Below are 19,138 nucleotides of genomic sequence, written 5' to 3' on the forward strand. Positions count from 1 at the left end.
ACATAAGGATATAAAATTAAAATACAAAAATTACTAGCTTCTGTATGAAATCATGTCAGCTCGGGGATCTTTGTGCGTTTTATTTTGTAGAGGGATAACTTTTGCCATACCTCATATGTACCTTTATTTCAAAGTGTCACTGTGAGAATACGGCATACTGACTGGCTTACTGTAACAATTTGTATATATTAGCAATCATGTAGTATCATTCTGGAAAATGAGTATTGTGTGGATGATAGCAAGGAGAGAGAACGTTGAAAGATTTTCTTTTTTGTTTGTTTGTTTTGTTTTGTTTCTTTTCAAGATGGTTTCTCTGGAACTCTAGACCAGGCTGGCCTCGAACTCAGAAATCCACCTGCCTCTGCCTCCCAAGTGCTGGGATTAAAGGCGTGCACCACCACTGACTGGTGAAAGATGTCATTTTTGATTGTTTTAGTTTGTCAAGATAGGGTCTCTGCATAGCCTTGGCTACCCTGGAACTCACTGTATAGAAAGGTATCATTTAACTTGATGAGGTCAGTCTAGGCTATTTGCTATTATCCATGAGTATCCAGTCTGTTGACATTGTCACATGACAACATCAATAAAAGTATTGTTCCCCTTTCATAACTATACCGGGACACATGTGGTCCGGGGGTCAGAGGCTGAACATAGCTGCACAACAGACCATGGTCCTGTGGACTTACAAGGTTGTTTGGATCAGAACAGTAAGAGCAGCTTGGCGCTCCAGAGTTTATGTTAAGGAAGTCCCTCAAGTAAATGTACATTCAATGAATACGATTCTATCATAGATATATATATATATTGAATGTTATGTACATATTGGACCCTGATGTTAGGTTGGGGATATGTTAGTGAACCAAGAGATAAAGTGAGAGAAGTGGTTATGGGTAAGCCCAAGTCATGTGTAAAACAAAATTACAGTCAACAAAACTGGTTAAAACTGGGCTGGTGAGATGGCTCAATGGGTAAGAGCACTGCTCTTCCAAAGGTCCAGAGTTCAATTCCCAGCAACCACATGGTGGCTCACAACCATCCGTAACGAGATCTAACTCCCTCTTCTGGTGTGTCTGAAGACAGCTACAGTGTACTTACATATAATAATAAATAAATCTAAAAAAAAAAACTGGTTAAAACTAAAATGTATAAATTAAAAGAAATAATTGCTAGATATTATAGCATATACCATTAATCCTACAAATGGGAGAGAAGGTAGGAGAACCAGGAAGAATATTAAGGCCAACCTTAGCTACCTAGTAAGTTTGAGGCCAGCCTGAGATACATAAAACCCTTATAAAAACAAAATCCCAGAAAACAACAACAAATAACACTATTATCTGTATATCTTCTATAGATATGAAATATATGTACATGATATATATTACATAATATATGGTATTAGTAATATGCATATTGTGGTTATGTGTGTTATATACAAAATGCAATATATATCAAATATAATATGTAACATTGTTTTTCTGAGACACATGTACATATATATGTATATATGTTGGGTTTTTTTGAGACAGAATCTATGAAGCCCTGACTGTTCTAGAATTCACTCTGTAGACCAGCGTGGCCTCAGATTCACAGATTCACCTGCTTCTGCCTCCTGACTGCTGACATTAAAGGTGTGTGCCACTGTCCTGGCTTGGTTACTTCTCTGTTCTTCTGTTGCTGTGAAGAGACATCATGATCATGGCAACTTAGAAAAGAGTTGTTGGAAGCTGACAGTTTCAGAGCATGAGTCCTTCCTTGTCCATCATAAGTGGGAGCATGGAAGCAGGCAGGCAGGTATGGTGCTGAGCAGCAGCTGAGAGCTTACATCCTGAGCCACAAGCAGGAGGCAAAGAGAGAGCTACCTAGGATGGCCTAGGCCTTTGAAAACTCAAAGTTGGCCGGCCCCCAGTGACATACTTCGTCTAATAAGACCACAACTCTTAGTCCTTCCCAAACAGTTGTACCAACCGAGGACCAAGTATGCAAATATATGAGCCTATGGGGGTCTTTCAAACTGCCACATGACACTGGGGAAATGTAAGTTAAACCACCATGAACTAGTACTCTGGAGAATGGGGTCATCCTCACTGTAAGTGCTAACGAGGGACAACTGGAACACTCATTCATTCAGTGCAGGTGGAAACATAAACGGCTGTAGGCACCCTGAAAAAGACTGCTTTTTATACAGCTAAACAGACCCGGCAGTTCCTAAACTATCTACTCAAAAAATAGTAATAGTAAAACAGCCTGTATGTGGAAGTGGACTGCAGGACGATTTTGCTTCTGCTCTGTTGTATGACAAAACTTTTCTGAGGGAGGCACAACACACGTGTCTACTCACCCAAGCTAGGAAAACCACAACAGACGAAAGTACAGCCATCAGCAAGATTCAGCTTGGTGAACCCATGGATTTTATTGGTGTTAGTTACAGGGATAGTGGTGAGAGTTAGTTACTTACAGGAGTAGAAATGACTCAAAAGCAGCTATATCACCAAGGCCCACTCCAGCATGCGTGACAGCTCACAAAAGCAAGGGATTTGGAGAACACTGTCCAGCTTGCAGGGAGGTTAAGAGGTTGGAAGATGTCCTTTCCAGGTGACTCTAGTCCAAACCTCTTCTAGACAGCCCACGTGGTCTCTGTGTACTCAGACAGGAACCTAGTGAATCTAGTTAGATTCAGGGACTTCCTGGAGCTTTTGAGTTGTTTACTTCTGTGCTTAAAAGAGCTTTCCTGAAGGGTGGAATATTTCATTCTGGGAGGAAACTGTCACAGGACATCCCACCACTTCCTCTGGCTCTTGCGTTCTATTTGTGCCCTCTTCCACAATGATCCCTGAGCCTTGGAGGGGAAACTAAATATGTCCACCTTTGACTAAGAATTAGGCTACTGCCGGGGGGGGGGGGGGTTGGGGGGGTGCATGCCTTTAATCCCAGCATTCTGGAGGCAGAGGCAGGCAGATATCTGGTCTACAAAGTGAGTTCCGGGACAGCCAGGGCTATACAAAGAAACCCTGTCTCAAAAAAAAAAAAAAAAAAAAAAAAAAGAATTGTTGAGGTTGATAGCAGCAGTGATCTATGAGTGCAAACACATGTGCTTAAGAAGCAGTCTGATCGAAAGGATGGACCATCTAGAGACTGCCATATCGAGGGATCCATCCCATAATCAGCCTCCAAATGCTGACACCATTGCATACACTAGCAAGATTTTGCTGAAAGGACCCAGATATAGCTGTCTCTTGTGAGACTATGCTGGGGCCTAGCAAACACAGAAGTGGATGCTCACAGTCAGCTATTGGATGAATCACAGGGCTCCCAATGGAGGAGCTAGAGAAATTACCCAAGGAGCTAAAGGGAACTGCAATCCTATAGGTGGAACAACATTATGAACTTTATATGCCCCAGTACAGGGGAACGCCAGGGCCAAAAAGTTGCAGTGGGTGGGTAGGGGAGCTGGGGGGGGGGGGAGGGTATGAGGGATTTTTGGGATAGCATTGGAAATGTAAATGAGGAAAATACCTAATAAAAATATTTTTAAAAGAGCCGGGCGTGGTGGCGCACGCCTTTAATCCCAGCACTCTTGAGGCAGGGGCAGGCGGATTTCTGAGTTCGAGGCCAGCCTGGTCTACAAAGTGAGTTCCAGGACAGCCAGGGCTACACAGAGACACCCTGTCTCGAAAAAAAAAAAAAAAGAAAATTAAAAAAAAAAAAAAAAAGAAGCGGTCTGATAAGCACAGCACATCCCTCTAGGAAAACAATACAAGTTCCTTCCCCAGTGGGTCCTCTGACATCCCCAGCCACAGGTTTCTATCCTGGCTTACAATGCCAGATGTATCAGGTCTGCTGTGACGACAGGCTCTCTCATTGCTTGTTTAAAAGTCTCTCCTAGTTTCAGCAGTTGAAGCACTAACTATTTCCCAATCGCTGTGGTTTCTTGTACTGGACTATTGTAAATGTCCAGTCTTAGTCATTGTTCTAATGCTGTGAAAAACACGATGACCACAGCAACTCTTACAAAGGAAAGCATTTAATGGAGGACTTAATTACAATCTCAGAGTCTCTTAGTCCATTATCCTCAAAAGAGGGAGTATGGTGGCAAGCAGGTGTGGTGCTGGAGAAGTAGCTAAGATCTACAACCTCATTTATAGGCTAAAAGAGACACTGGGCCTTGTGGGACTTTTTAAACCCCACCCCCACTTGTAAAAATATCTTTTATTCGACTGAAGTAATTTTCATCTCCGAGGTTTACTGCCTCCATCTGCTAACCTAGGACTAGTCCTGGAAGCTTCTGGCCTCCTTACAATCTTGTCTAGGGCTAGAATGTTTTCAGCCTTTGAGACTTACTGCTGAATAAGCTCCCCTTTCTTTTCTTTTTTTTTTTTTTTTTGTGAACTCTGGCTGGCTGCTCAACTCAGCTGTTCTGGCTGAATCTCCTCTTCAAGATGACTGATTCAATCTGGCTTCTCTCAGTTTCTCCTGAATTGCTCGGCTTGGCCGCATGGTAACTGTGGCAATATGTTCTAATCATCTGGCTCCTCTTTCTCTGGTTTGTTCTGTCTTCACCTGTGTCTAGCTTATCTTCTCTGTACATCTGTCCCAGTAAAACTGCCTTTCTTTCTCTCTCTTTCTGCATTGCTCTATTAAGTAGCTTCCCTTTCCTCTCCTGATGAAAGTTGGGCAGATCCCATTCTGTCAAATCTTTCTCTGATTCATCACTTTGTCTGCCATTCATCTAGATGGCACTTTCAAACATGGGTGCTTCCTTCTACTTTACCTTCATTGTTAGGGGAGTTGTAAAGGTGTGTACTAAGGGCATGTCTGTATTCCAGCCAGAGGAATTAAAGTGTACTAAGAACAGAGCCACGCCACAACTAGAAATAGTTCCCAGTAAACAACACAATCTCAGGGTTCACAATGTGATGAAATATCCTACAACACACCATGACACACTTCCTCCAACAAGCCCACACTACTCCAAGGCCACACCTAAACCTTCTCAAATCGTGCTACTCTCTGATGACTAAATATTTAAAAAGATGGGCCTATTGAGGACATTCTTATTCAAACTGAAAGAACCTTTATTGGCCCAAGACACCCCAAAGCCAAATTGTCAGCAAAAAGGAGATTTATTTGCCTCACAAGGACAAAGAGCAAGGGTTAAGTGACAAAGACTAGAGATAGAGGATGAGGGAGAAGGAGGAAGAGACATCAAAGACAGGGATGGGGTATTTGTCCCGCAGAGGATCAAGGGACTGCTTCTGCATAGAGAGGAGTCAGATGTGGCCCATAGGCAAATGACAATTTATAAAGATAAAAAGGGGCACCCCTGAGTTAGAATGTGGTGATTAATTTTGATTGGGCATGTTAAATAAAGTGCCACAAGGGGGATTTTTTTTTTAAGATTTATTTATTTTATATATTGTGAGTACACTGTAGCTGTCTTCAGACACAGCAGAAGAGGGCGTCAGATCTCATGGATGGCTGTGAGCCACCATGTGGTTGCTGCAAATTGAACTCAGGACCTCTGGAAGAGCAGGCAAGTGCTCTTAACCGCTGAGCCATCTCTCCAGCCCACAAGTGGGCTTTTGATTGCTGGGCTTCAACACTTTGATAGCTAGACCTTGATAATCAGCCTCTGAAAGAGGAAGTGGCCAAACAAGGGGCTAGACTTTGGAGTCTAGTTTCAGGAATGTATTCTAATGGTTTCTAGTGAGGAAGAGGGGATGCAGGAGGGCAAGGCCTGCCAGAGCCATGCTTGTCCTGCTTGGGCTGGCTGGAGTCCCTTCACAAACCACCACCAGCCCCCTTCTGTACAGTGGATCACAGACTTTTTCTTCTTTTTCTACAAAAGATTGGACTTGAGAGGCCTACTGCTTTTCTATCCCTCCCCCTCCCCCTTTCCCTGCCCCTCCCTCTCCCTCTCTCCCATCCTCTCATGTATCTAATTTACTTTCCAACTCCGAGGCTAACATGGAACATGCCAGGCACATCTGCCTTTCTTAATGTAATTGCTCCTTTACACAAACAAGTTCCTGCTTGGCCAGCGTCTCAGCTTCAGATTCATATCTAATGCTGCACAACCGTGGCCAGGCTGTTCCTTTGCTAATCTCAAACACTAAATGTTTTCTGCAAACCTTTCACTATGTTCAGGGTAACTCCATATTTACCTGGTAGACCTCACTTATCAAGCAGGCATGCTAGCTTACACCACATAGACAAAGACTATCCCACAATTCCTCCCACAGACACTCCTCGGTTTTTTTGTTTTGTTTTGTTTTTTTAAAGATTTATTTATTATACCTAAGTACACTGTAGCTGTCTTCAGATGCACCAGAAAAGGGCGTCAGATTTCATTACGGATGGTTGTGAGCCACCATGTGGTTGCTGGGATTTGAACTCAGGACCTTCGGAAGAGCAGTCGGTGCTCTTATCCACTGAGTCATCTCTCTAGCCCCCAACACTCCTCGTTTTGATGTCTCAGTCTTAGTTGCATGTCAGTACTCATAGCAAGAACCATGCAACAGCTGCCATAGCACAGAGGCACGTTAGCACACAGGAAAAGATGATTGTGTCAGAATGCCCTCCATATGGAGGCTCCCCGCTAGGACCTCTCAGCCTCAGTTGCATGCCTTGCCTCTGATAGCCAGGCCTGTGCACTCTCTTCTCCCCCACTCCTATTTGGTTCTGTCCTGTGCCTGTCCCGTATAGCAAAACTTGTCCTGGGGAGATGTTACACCCATGACTGCTCTCCCCAGATACCCCATACAGACCGAAGTTCAACTTGGCGAACCAATGAGTTTTATTGGGGTTACTCACAGGAGTATGGGTGAGGGGTACCTCACAGGAGCAGAAATGACTCAGACACAGTTGCATCACCAAGGGCCACTGCAGCATGGGAGACAGCTCACAAAAGCTAGGAGTTTGGAGCATACTGCACAGGACATAAAGAAGCTCAACGGGTTGGAGAGTTGTTGCTTCCAAGCGACTCTGCTCTAACACTTTTCCAAGCAACTCAATTACTTTCCGCTTCTCCCGGGCAGCTGATATGGTCTCAGAGACTTCTCAGTAGCTTGGCTTGTTTAAGAGAACTCTTTGTGGCTTGGTTGAGGGATTCTCAGCATTTATTGCTTACTCGGGCATGGAGGGGCCTAGTAAATCTGGCTAGTTTCAGGGACTTCCTGAAGCTATTTTTTTTCTGTTTTCCTTTTCCATTAATTAATTAATTTATTCATTTTAATCTGTATCATCACCCACCCTCTTAGTCCCCCCTCATACAGACCTTCCCCTAGTCGCCCCCTTCCCTTCTCCTCTGAGAATCCTGAATTGCTTACCTTTCTGTTTAAGGAGCATAGCTATAGGATAGAATGTTTCAATTTCAGAGGAAACTGTTACACAACATGCTCTAAGGTTATCCTAAAAGAAAAGGCCTCCTGAAAGAGACAAGTCTGGAACAACATAATTTGTTGTTGTTGTTTTATTTATTTATTTTATATGAGTACAGGGTAGCTGTCTTCAGACACACCAGAAGAGGGCATCAGATCCCATTACAGATGGTTGTGAACCACCATGTGGTTGCTGAGAATTGAACTCAGGATGTCTGGAAGAGCAGTCAATGCTCTTAACCACTGAGCCATCTTTCCAGCCCAGAGATTTTGTTGTGGTTGTTTTTGTTGTTTTGCTTTGTTTTGTTTTCGAGACAGGGTTTCTCTGTATAGCCCTGGCTGTCCTGGAACTCACTCTGTAGACCAGGCTGGCCTCGAACTCAGAAATCCACCTGCCTCTGCCTCCCAAGTGCTGGGATTAAAGGCGTGCGCCACCACCGCCCGGCTTAGAAATCTTTTTAAAAAGAGAATTTCTATGAGTGATGAAAGTATTCTAGATTCATCGTGGTTCTGGTTAGACAACCATATAGACTTTTCTAAACTCATTGAATTCTACAACTAATACAGGTGAATTTTACTGCACGTCAGTCAATTTTACTTCAATAAACTTGTCAAGAAAAAAAAAAAAAAAAAGCAAGCAGAGAGTAACCAGTCTGGTGGAGCACACGGATAATCTTAGAAACTGCTAAATTTGCTTCCTCCCAAATATCTACAAACCTGAGATTGCTTCCCTAGAGGGAAGTCTTATGGATATTAACCTAACTCCTCCACTGGTACTGTACATAATAAACTCACTGAGCAACCTCTAAGAACATCCTAAATATTGTTCTTTACCCAGATAAGTTTTGTCCAGATAAGTGATGCCACGTCAAGGGAAGTTTCCTTTGCAACAGATGGAGACCATTATAAAAACTCACAACCAATCAGACTGCAGAATTGTGGAGCCCAGTATCCACTGATGTATCTACAACATAACTCCTGAACCTAAGGCTTGCTCAGGGATCATTGCAGAAGAGGGGTAGGTGTGAGGAGCGGATGTGGCAGCAGTCCCAAGAAGGTGCCCGGGACTGCAGCTAAGTCTTATAACTTGCACCTGACTTCCTCATACACCTGAAAATAAGCCACAACCATCGTGAGAGCTGTGTAGGTACACCAGGATACTGGCGAATCCATTTTGGTGGAGACATGCCCCTGCTGCCCTGATTAGCTGAAGCTGCGTGCCTGGTGAGGTGACGTGGCCTGCTGTGAGTGGATGAGGACTGAGAGTATATAAGAGTGAGAGGCCTGGGTTAGAGAGAGAGATAAAGTTGAGGGAGATAAAGTTGAGAGAGAAAAAGTTGAAGCGAGAGAGATAAAGACGGAAGTTTGCTGAATAAACTGCTGTTAGAAGGAAGGACTGGTGGTCGTGTCGTTCTTGCTGGTCGAGAGCGGACGTGACAGGTAGGAAGACTGCAAGAACCAGAGGAGTGGGGAGTTTGCTGTGAGATTGTGTCTCCTAGTAATTCAGAAGTTATACAGGTAAAGTCTCAGTAACATGACTGCTTAAGCATGAGCTGGACCCAGACAAAAACAATAGACACTCTAATTTAGAGGAGGAAAAGCCCAGAAGGCCCCAGCCTTACACAAAGGCAGTTAAGGAATGCTCAGAGTGGGAAAATAGTCTTCACTAGGAAAGAGCACACCAATTGATTATCCAATATCAAATAGCCCTGCAAACATACATACAAGTAACATTATACAGACTGAGCAGACATGTGTAATACACACACACTCGCTCACTCACACACATATACATGCATTGTCTTTGGGGTTCCATTGCTATGAGGAGACACCATGACCAAGGCAACTCTTATAAAGGACGACATTTAACTGGGACTGGCTTACAGGTCCCGGAAGCATAGTTATAAAGGGTAAAAGCAGAGAGCCCCTGCTGCTTTCTCTTTTTCCTAAGCGAGTGCACGAGTGCACCTAACAGTACCGCCGCCAGCATCTCTTGCTGAGAACAGACTTCAGGTGCTTTGGCTTTCCAACGTGGCATCAGTACCAACACTCCAGGATGTCTAGGCCTTCAGGGACATATGAGAATTGCCTCATAGACTATGAAGCTTCCCAGTTCTCTTACACTCTGGAAGGTAGATAGCCACGATCTGACTGCCTAGCCCCATCCTATCAACCATCCTAGTATTATATATATATATATATATATATATATATATATATATATATAACCTTTCACAATATATAACCTTTCACAATATGTGCATGCACATTCTATGGGTTCTGTTCCTCTCAAGAATGCTGCGTAATACACCTGCGTTTCACAGAGAGGAGAAATGCATCACTGCCATTGCAGAGGCTGGAAAAGCCAAGATCCAGGAAGCACGATGACAATAAGAGCTTACCACCTCAGAAACGGCCTCTGCCTGGCCTCACGTTACAAAAGGAAAAGTAGCTGTTTGGGGCCTTGTAGCCTCACAGGGGTGTCATTGGGAGTTAGGTTTCCACATGTGAATACTGAATGAAAAGAAAGTTCCTGATTGGGCTGGAGAGATGGCTCAGTGGTTAAGAGCACCAACTGCTCTTCCGAAGGTCCTGAGTTCAAATCCCAGCAACCACATGGTGGCTCACAACCATCCATAATGAGATCTGATGCCATCTTCTGGTGTATCTGAAGACAGCTACAGTGTACTTAGATACAATAATAAATAAATCGAAGAAGAAGAAGAAGAAGAAGAAGAGGAGGAGGAGGAGGAGGAGGAGGAGGAGGAGGAGGAGGAAGAGGAAGAGGAAGAGGAGGAGAAGAAAAGTTCCTGATAGTCGGGCGGTGGTGGCGAACGCCTTTAATCCCAGCACTCGGGAGGCAGAGGCAGTCGGATTTCTGAGTTTGAGGCCAGCCTGGTCTACAGTGAGAGTTCCAGGAAAGCCAGGGCTACACAGAGAAACTCTGACTCGAGAAAGAGAAAAAAAAAAAAAGAAAAAGAAAAAAAAAAAGAAAGTTCCTGATGAAAATATAAAAGCAACCAAGTCTTTATGTATTTAGGGTTTGTTTTGTTTTGTACCGTGTGAGTTACTGATGAAATAAAAACTATATGAACTGGCTGCTTTTGTGTGTGTCAACTTGACACAAGCTAGAGTCATCAGAGAGGAAGAAGCCTCAATTGAGGAAATGCCTCCATGAGACCCAGCTGGAGAGCAGTTTGTTAATTAGTGATCAATGGGGAGAGCTCAGTCCATTGTATGCCATCCCTGCACTGGTAGTCCTGGGTTCTCTAAGGGAGCAGGCTGAGCGAACCATAGGAAGCAAGCCAGTAAGCAGCACCCTCCGTGGCCTCTGCATCAGCTCCTGCCTCCAGGTTTCTGCCCTGCTTGAGTTCCTGTTCTGACTGCCTCCAGTGTTGGACTATGATCTGGGAAGTGTAAACCAAATAAACCTTCCCCAGCTTGCTTTGTGATCAGGGTGCTTTTGCTGCAGGAAAAAAAAAAAAAAAAAAAAACCTAACTATGACTATATGTGTGTATGTTTCAAACATCTTTCATACATTTTAATACCTGGCACTCCTCTACGGGAAGGCTATGGAACCTTCAGGAGATGGAATATTGCTGGAGAAAATCCATTCCTGGTGGAGGATTTAAAGATGCATAGTCTCACCTCTCTCCTCCTCCTCCTCCTCCTCCTCCTCCTCCTCCTCCTCCTCCTCCTCCTCCTCCTTCTCCTCCTTCTTGTGTAGATGAATTGTGGTCAGCCTGCTTACTGCTTCTGCCACCATTCTTCTCCATTGCAGTGCCATCCCCATCAGGATGGTACTATAATCCAAATCAAAGCCTTTCTTCTGGTGGTGGTGGTGGTGTAAAAACATTTTGAGTCTTGAGCTGGAAACGCCATTGAATGCTCAGAGAGTAATGGGCTGTTTGTGCGGGAGCTTGGAAGATGAGAATGCTGAGGACAATACAGACAATGTACACCAGGCTTCTGAAGTTTTAGAGGAAAATGAGAACTCTTTCTGGACTTGCTAGTGGCTCCCAAATAATTGAGACTGGGCTATTATATTTATTTAGCAAGCTTTAAGGGCACAATGGCTGAGCAGTATTACCCCATTTTAACCTCTAAGCTAATCTTGCTACCTCCTAGTGATACTTGCATTTTAGGACTGATCCTGGTGACTCCTGGACTCCTTCCCCATGGGGAATCCCCATCTAGTTTACTCTCCTCCCTCCCTCCCTCCCCTGGCTGGGAGGAACTCCAGCCCTATTCTCTCCACTGCCCAGTCACTGGCTCATCAGCTTTATTGACCAATCAGAGAATAATTGGGGAGCAATATTTACACTACATAGAGACAGGGAGATCCTCAGGCTAAGGATTGCAACCAGATACGGGGGCAGAGAAATCATTATTTGAATAAAACAAGGATAATCTTTCCACGGGGTACAATAACTTGCCTCCGTAGACTATTTGCTCAAAGGGTGCTAACGCAGCAGCTACGGTTAACAAAAGACCAGTGTCGGATGGATGGACTTTGCTTGGACAATGGATGCTGCACAGCTGGGGCTGAAAACTCACCTCGTGTTAGTAAGGGATCTGCATCATTGAGGTAAAATCTTCTGTGAAGTATTTCCTCAGTGTCAGCAGACAGAAACTGTAGTCCAAGTGAGTCAAGGCTATGGGTCAAAATGGTGGCCAGACATGGAAATACATACGAATCGTTCCTGAGGTGCTGGTGGAAGGACGGAGTTGCTGAGGTGAGGCGAGGCAGATATCAACCCTCTAATCACAATGTATCACTTGCCATATATATATTCTTTTTGTTGGTTTGGTTTTAGACAGAGGTTCTCTTTGTATCCCTGGCTGTCCTAGAACTCACTCTGTAGATCAGGCCGGCCTTGAACTCAGAAATCCGCCTGCCTCTGCCTCCTGAGTGCTGGGATTAAAGGCGTGTGCCACCACACCCGGCCCCATATATTTCATTTGCACAGGCCCTGCTTCATCAGGCCAGCCCTCATGGTCACATTACCTCATGGTGACTGACTTCCTCCTCCTTCTCCCTCTTCCTCTCCCTCTCTCTCTCTCCCTCGTGGTCCCTAACCGAGACCCTACGCCTGGGAACTTTTGCACCACTTACCACTTATCTGCTCAGCTACAGGCTGTCAGCAACTTTTACTAGCCAATCAGGGATAACTCAGGGGAGGGGGCAACATTTACACAACAAAGGCAGGTGTAGTGAGAATTGCTCAGCTTGACGTAACAAGATCTTGGGATACAGAATTTAGCATTTGAATATGTAGCAACAGACCAAACCCTACAGATAAGGATTATGGTCTTTGAGTGAGAAATGTCCTTCCTAGGTTCCTAGGTCTGAAAACTTGCTTCCCAACAGTACCACTGTTTGAGAAGGCTAGGGAGCCATTAGGAGCTGGAGCCTAGCTAGGGGGAGTAAGTATATGATTTGAGGCAGATCTTGAGGTTTCTCTTTAGCCTGGCCCCACTTTTCTATTTGCTTCTTATGTGCAGATGATGAAACAGATCCTGCTGTTCCCATTGCCATGATTTCCTTGCTTATTGCTGTCTTCTCTGCCATAGAATGCTCGATTCCCTGGAACCGTAAGCCAAAAAGACCCTTGTCTTCCCTAAGTTACTTCTTCTTGGGGTATTTTATTACAACAACAGAAAAGTAACCGATGCAACCATGTAGTATAAGCTGAAGATTTGGGTCTCTCTAAACTTACATGTGGAAGTCATAATTACCAGTGCTCCAGTGACCTGGACACTTGAAGGGAATGGCTGGTTCCCGAGAATGAAGCCCTTAAGAATGGAACCCCTGCCCCTATGGAAGTTTCAGAGAGCTCTTGCCATTTCCACCATGTGAAACAACAGCAGTAAGTCATCAACTAGGAATCAGGAAATGGGCTCTTGCCACACAGTGATTGTGCTGGTGTTTTGATCATTGACTTCACATTCTCTAGACCATGAACAATGAACTTTTGATGCTTGTAAGTTGTTGCGCGCGCTCAACAGGCCAGGAAGAACGACGCTGCTACAGGATCCTTCTGCACACATTTATTCAGTCCTGTTTCTTCTTGTTTATATCTCCCCCTTGTTTTTATATCTCCCCTGTTTTTATATCTCCCTTGTTTTTATATCTCCCTTGTTTTTATATCTCCCTTGTTTTTATATCTCCCTTGTTTTTATATCTCCCTTGTTTTTATATCTCCCCACTAATAGTAATCCTCTCTCGAATAATAATCCTCCCTCTAGCCTGGGCCTCTCACTCTTTTATACTCTCATCCACGCACAGCAGGCCACGCCGCCTCTCCAGGCACGCAGCCTCAGCTAATCAGGGCAGCAGGGGCAAATCTCCACCAAATTGGATTCACCTGTATCCTGGTACACCTGCGCAGCACTCAAGATGTTTGTGTCTTATATGAGGAAGTCAGGTGCAAGTCATATGACTTAGCTACAGTCCCTGGCGCCTTTGGGACTGCCGCCACACCCGCTCCCCACAGTAAGTCACCTAGTTTATAATGTTTTGGTAACAGCAAGCTGGCTTCATGTCTGATGACAATGGTTCCCTACATAGACTATTTTGAGATATGAATAGATTTATTAGTTAATATACCCATTATATGCCTATTTCGCTGATCTTTTAGCTGAGAGGGTCTACTGGTAATGAGCATGCTCAGTACCAAATACCAATCTACAAAAGAAGTGACTTAGACTCTCCAAGAAATAAATGACTCTAAGCCAATAGCAAGAACTACACCAGATGAGTCTGAAGCATCCTGGAACAGCAGAAAGTGAAAAAGGGTGAAACTATTAAACTACATTGGTGAAGATCAAAAAGATACAGAAGTCTCCAATGAAAGCTGAAAAAATTTGAGCAACAACAACAAAAAAATAATGTTGGAGCTGGGCAGTGGTGGTGCACGCCTTTAATCTCAGCACTTGGGAGGCAGAAGCAGGTGGATTTCTGAGTTCGAGGCTAGCCTGGTCTACAGAGTGAGTTCCAGGACAGCCAGGGCTACACAGAGAAACCCTGTCTCGAAAAAAAAACAAAAAAGAAAAGAAAAGAAAAAAAATGTTGGATTTAAAATAGCCATCAGCTCACATTGCTGTCAATAAATAAGTAGACTGGCATGGTGATGTACGAGTGTCATACTGGGACTAGGAAGCAGAGGCAGGAGGATCATGCCACATCAAGGCCAGCTTGGTTGTCTTAGTTACTTCTCTATTGCTGTGACAGAACACCATGACTATAGCAACTTATACAAGACAGCATTTAATTTAGGGCCCATGGCTCCAGCAGGTTAGGGTTCATGACCATTGTGTTGGGGAGCACGGAAGCAGGCAAGCATGGTGCTACAGCAGTAACTGAGAGCTTACAATTGATCCATACCCCACAAGGTCTGTATGAAGAGGCACTGACCAGGAATTATGTGGGCTTTTGAAATCTTGAAGCCCACTCTCAGTGACATACCTACTCCAACAAGGCCACATCTCCTAATCCAAGCTAAGCCAGAAAGATTACAAATTTCCAGTTTTTTGATACTTTGTGTATGTGTGTGTGTGTGTGCTATGTATGTGCCATGTGTGTGCGGGTTCTCTCAGAGTCCAAAAGAGGACATCAGATGCTTGAAACAGATCTGAGCAACCTGATGAAGGAGCTGGGTCCTGGATTCCCATCGCCTGGAAGAGCAGCAAATGCTCTAAATCACTGAGCATGCCACCCTGCTATGGGTGTTGGGAATTGATCCTATGAAAGACCAGTATGTTTTTTTATCCAATTATTCGCTGAACCATGTCTCCAGCCCTATGTTTCCAGTTCTTATGTATGGACTTTAATGAATGATTTCCTTCCAGATATTGGAAAGAGGAAACCTAGTAATTTTGTAAGAAGGAATGTGACAAGGCCAGGTAACCAAGGTCAAGGTCAACAGGGATAAATGCTGCTGGTAGGGAGTGACTTTAACATGTGTGATGAAGCAAAACCTGCTCTTCCCTCCAGGAGTGTAGCTATGAGAAAAGCATGGGATGCATCTTAGTGGGCTGTTCTAAAGCATACCAGAGTAGCACAACACTGGGAAGGATGCCAAAACCAGGAAATGTCTGAGGCAGCATCACAGAGAGTGGAGACTAGGGGGGCACAGCCAGCTCCGTGGTTTGGGCTGCTGCAATCACCCATGTATATGATCGGGACACTTTTTGGTCCTAACAACGGGATTTTGGAATAACCTAAAGATGGTGCATGCTTACCAAAGGAACCAACCCTATTATTAGAAAATTGGCACTATCCACTCTACTTCCAGCCTCTGCGGAGGACAAAGAGATGGCAGTTGAATCCTATGTAATAAAGACTCCACAGAAAATTTAAAAACAAAACACATGGTTTGGATTGCTGAACATTCATGGTTTCCCTGTTGGCAGTGTGCCAGGCGCAGGCTTGGGTACCTCTTCCTGAATCCTTTGCCTGATCTGTCTTTTGCATCCGAATGGGTCTTTTGTGATATCATTTATAACTAGCTGGTAAGTACACTGTTCTCTAAGGTTCTGTGAACTGCTTTAGAAAACTAACAAGTAGAGAAAGGTCATGATCCTAATGTTTAGAACCCGAGTCGTAGCCTAAGGCGCATGGTTGGCAACTGATAAGGGAGGTGGTCAGATAAGACCAAGCTTTTAACTTGTGGGATCTGACACCATTTTAAAAAAGAAATTGTGAAAAATTGAATTAAATAGTTGGAGTATGCTGGAGAATCTGGTAAAAAAAATGTTTGTTTCAGGGAGCAAAACAAGGTTTTTTTTTTGTTTGTTTTTTTTTTTTTGGTTTTTTTTTTTTTTTTTTTTTTTTTTTTTACGAAATTCATCTTTTATAAGCAAATACCACTAGGTCAGGTTGCTTATAAACAACAGAAATTTATCTTTCACTGCCCAGGAGGGTAGAGGTCTGAGATCCAAGTTCTGGGAAGGAATCGCTGTTAAAAAGTAGACTGTTAGGCTGCGTGGCCATCCTACATGATGGAATGAGAGTCCTCTGTGATCGTTATGGTCATGGATCTTGTTACTGTGGTATTTACCTAATTGCCCCTCAAAGTATAATCACAGTAAAGGTAGAATTTCAACAGATAAAATTTGGGCATACACACGTTTAGTCAGTAGCATCTAAATACAGGGAAACATCCTGGGGCTTATCTGACAACAAAGAAAGGTTCCTGTGTTGGAAGTACAGCTTATTAGGCCTTGAAGGCAAAGTAGCAGGGACACCAAGTGGCTGGTTACATTGTGTCCACAATTAGCAGAGTGGGATAGATGCTGGTGGTCAGCTGGCTCTCTATTCTGACAGAAAGTAAGTACTTTTAACAGGGAACCATCTCCCAGACACATCCTGCTTTTTGTCAAATTTGGGTTATCAGGCTTGGGTCCCTAATGCCCTTATCCACCGAGCCATCTCCATGGTCCCTTTTCCTATCTTACTATCCTGTCCCAGCTACCACAATTACTAACAGACTCTGAGGTGATAAGAGAAGCACCATACTATAGACTCCTAATATTTATTAAGTTATTAGCAATACGTTTATTAACTATAGAGTGCTTAAGAAAAGACCAGGAAGAGACAGGATGTTTTAGAAGCACCAATGAGTTAGAGAGTAAGAGAGGAGTACACTGTCGGCCTCTGTGGTCCTCCACTATGCTCACCAGGGTTGGGTCATCCCTGTGTGTTTTCATCAGGGCCCGTCTCATTTGAGTTAATAAACGCCATAGTACTAAAGTAGGCTTACAATTTATAGCACCTTCTATTAAGCTAGAGTGGATTCTTCGAGCCACTTCTATGTAATTCCTGCCTGCTTATACTCCAATATGCTTTGTGGAAATGGGCTGGAGTCCCTATGATAGGTCAGTAGCTCAGTGTTAGCCACAGACTAACTTATCTTTGCCTCCAAGCTGGAAGCCTGTTGAGCTGTGCAGCACACTCCATCACGGTTGAAGGCAGGGGAAGACAAAGGACTCTCTCAGTAGATATCATACTGTCCACCTTCTTCAACTGTAGGGACCACGATTTTTCATATCATTGAAAAATGTCAGTTTTCGTAGTGACTGGATTTACAAAGCATTTAAAGAAAGCGAAGGTTTGGAGATGGATCCGTGAGAGAGTGAATGAGAAAAAGGTAGATGAAGGTGTTAGTAACGTTTCTTAAACAGAAAGGAAAGAGAAAAAGCAAGGAGTTATAGAAGGCTATTCTTTACTATTTCACACACTTAGTTGGATGCAAGCTTTAACTCAAAATAAAAATAAAACAACAACAACAACACACACACCCCTAACAACAACAAAGTGCCTCCAAACAAAACCTTCCAAACCCCAAACCCTGAGCATGTACAACTGCTTAAGCCTGAGCTGTGGTCAATAGATAAGACAATCTCTAAGTTCCTGCCAACAGTTTGACTTACTATTTCAGACTTTCTGCACACTTAGAAAATGTAGAAGTAGGGGCTGGAGAGATGGCTCAGGGGTTAAGAGGACTGGCTGCTTTTCCAGAGAGCCTATGTTCACTCTCCAACAACTACATGGCAGCTCACAACTGTCTGTAACTCCAGTTCCAGAGGACCTGGTACCCTCTCATTGACATACATACAGGCAAAACACTAATGCACACAAAATAAAAATGCACATAAAATAAATCTTAAAACCCCAAACTAAGGGGCTGGTGAGATGGCTCAGAGGTTAAGAGCGCCAACTGCTCTTCCAAAGGTCCTGAGTTCAAATCCCAGCAACCACATGGTGGCCCACAACCATCCGTAACGAAATCTGATGCCCTCTTCTGGAGTGTCTGAAGACAGCTACACATAATAAATAAATAAATATTAAAAAAAAAAACCAAACTAAGAATGTACATAAAATTAGAGTAAAATAAAAAAAGTGAAAAGAAAAAAGACTGTGTTTCAGCAATAAAAGCAATAGTCCCAAAGTGAAAATAATACCAGGATACATTTATTAATTTATTTTAAATTAAGTATCTTTTACTTAAACACGTTTAACAACAAAACGTTATTGAATTACAAATTTTAAAATGTATGATTTATTATATTCACTTTCTAACTGAGACTATGGAAAGGCAAATCAATGTGTTAAATTGATTTAAAATATGTTTCGAGCTGGGCGTGGTGGCGCACGCCTTTGATCCCAGCACTCGGGAGGCAGCGGCAGGTAGATTTCTGAGTTTGAGGCCAGCCTGGTCCACAAAGTGAGTTCCAGAACAGCCAGGGCTATACAGAGAAACCCTGTCTCAAACAAACAAACAAACAAACAAAAAAAAAAAAAAAAAGAAGAAGAAGAAAAGAAAAACTAAAATATGTTTCGAAGGAGAGTGAATGATGTGTGATAAACATTTGTTTTCATACTTTCTCAGAGTATTTTATTTTGGTCCTAGGATTTTTGAGACTTTGCACTCTGTGTGTTAAGTATAATTGTATCTGACAATAACATTTCGCAATCAACCAAACCAAACCAAACCAAACCAAACCAAACCAAAAACCAAAACCTAAACTCAAACTCCCCAGTTCTGTGTATGATCTTTAGATTTTGAAGATTGCTTTTCCTCTGGGACAGTTTCAGTCCTGCTAGCCTGAGCTCTCCATGTAGTCCCAAACCTCATAGGGATACATCTGCCTCTGTCCAGGAGTGCAAGCAAGATTTAAACAAGTGTATCTCCGTGCTTGATGCTGTAGTAGGATCTCAAGGCTTCACAGTTTCAGGAAAAACTGGCGAGTGGTT

The 19,138-nt window shown here is 43.4% G+C and overlaps 1 long non-coding RNA gene across 1 annotated transcript; it reads right to left on the reverse strand.

The window, feature by feature from the left end:
- Positions 1 to 11,281: 11,281 nt before the first annotated feature.
- Positions 11,282 to 12,531, reverse strand: Gm41256. The gene is made up of 3 exons (XR_875002.2): positions 12,497 to 12,531; positions 11,938 to 12,091; positions 11,282 to 11,316 (listed from the first exon to the last, which is right to left on the reverse strand). It is a non-coding gene; the product is annotated as a predicted gene, 41256 (long non-coding RNA).
- Between the last annotated feature and the right edge of the window lie 6,607 nt (positions 12,532 to 19,138).

This window comes from Mus musculus, chromosome 15, assembly GCF_000001635.26.
Source record: "Mus musculus strain C57BL/6J chromosome 15, GRCm38.p6 C57BL/6J".
NCBI classification, from domain to species: Eukaryota; Metazoa; Chordata; class Mammalia; order Rodentia; family Muridae; genus Mus; species Mus musculus.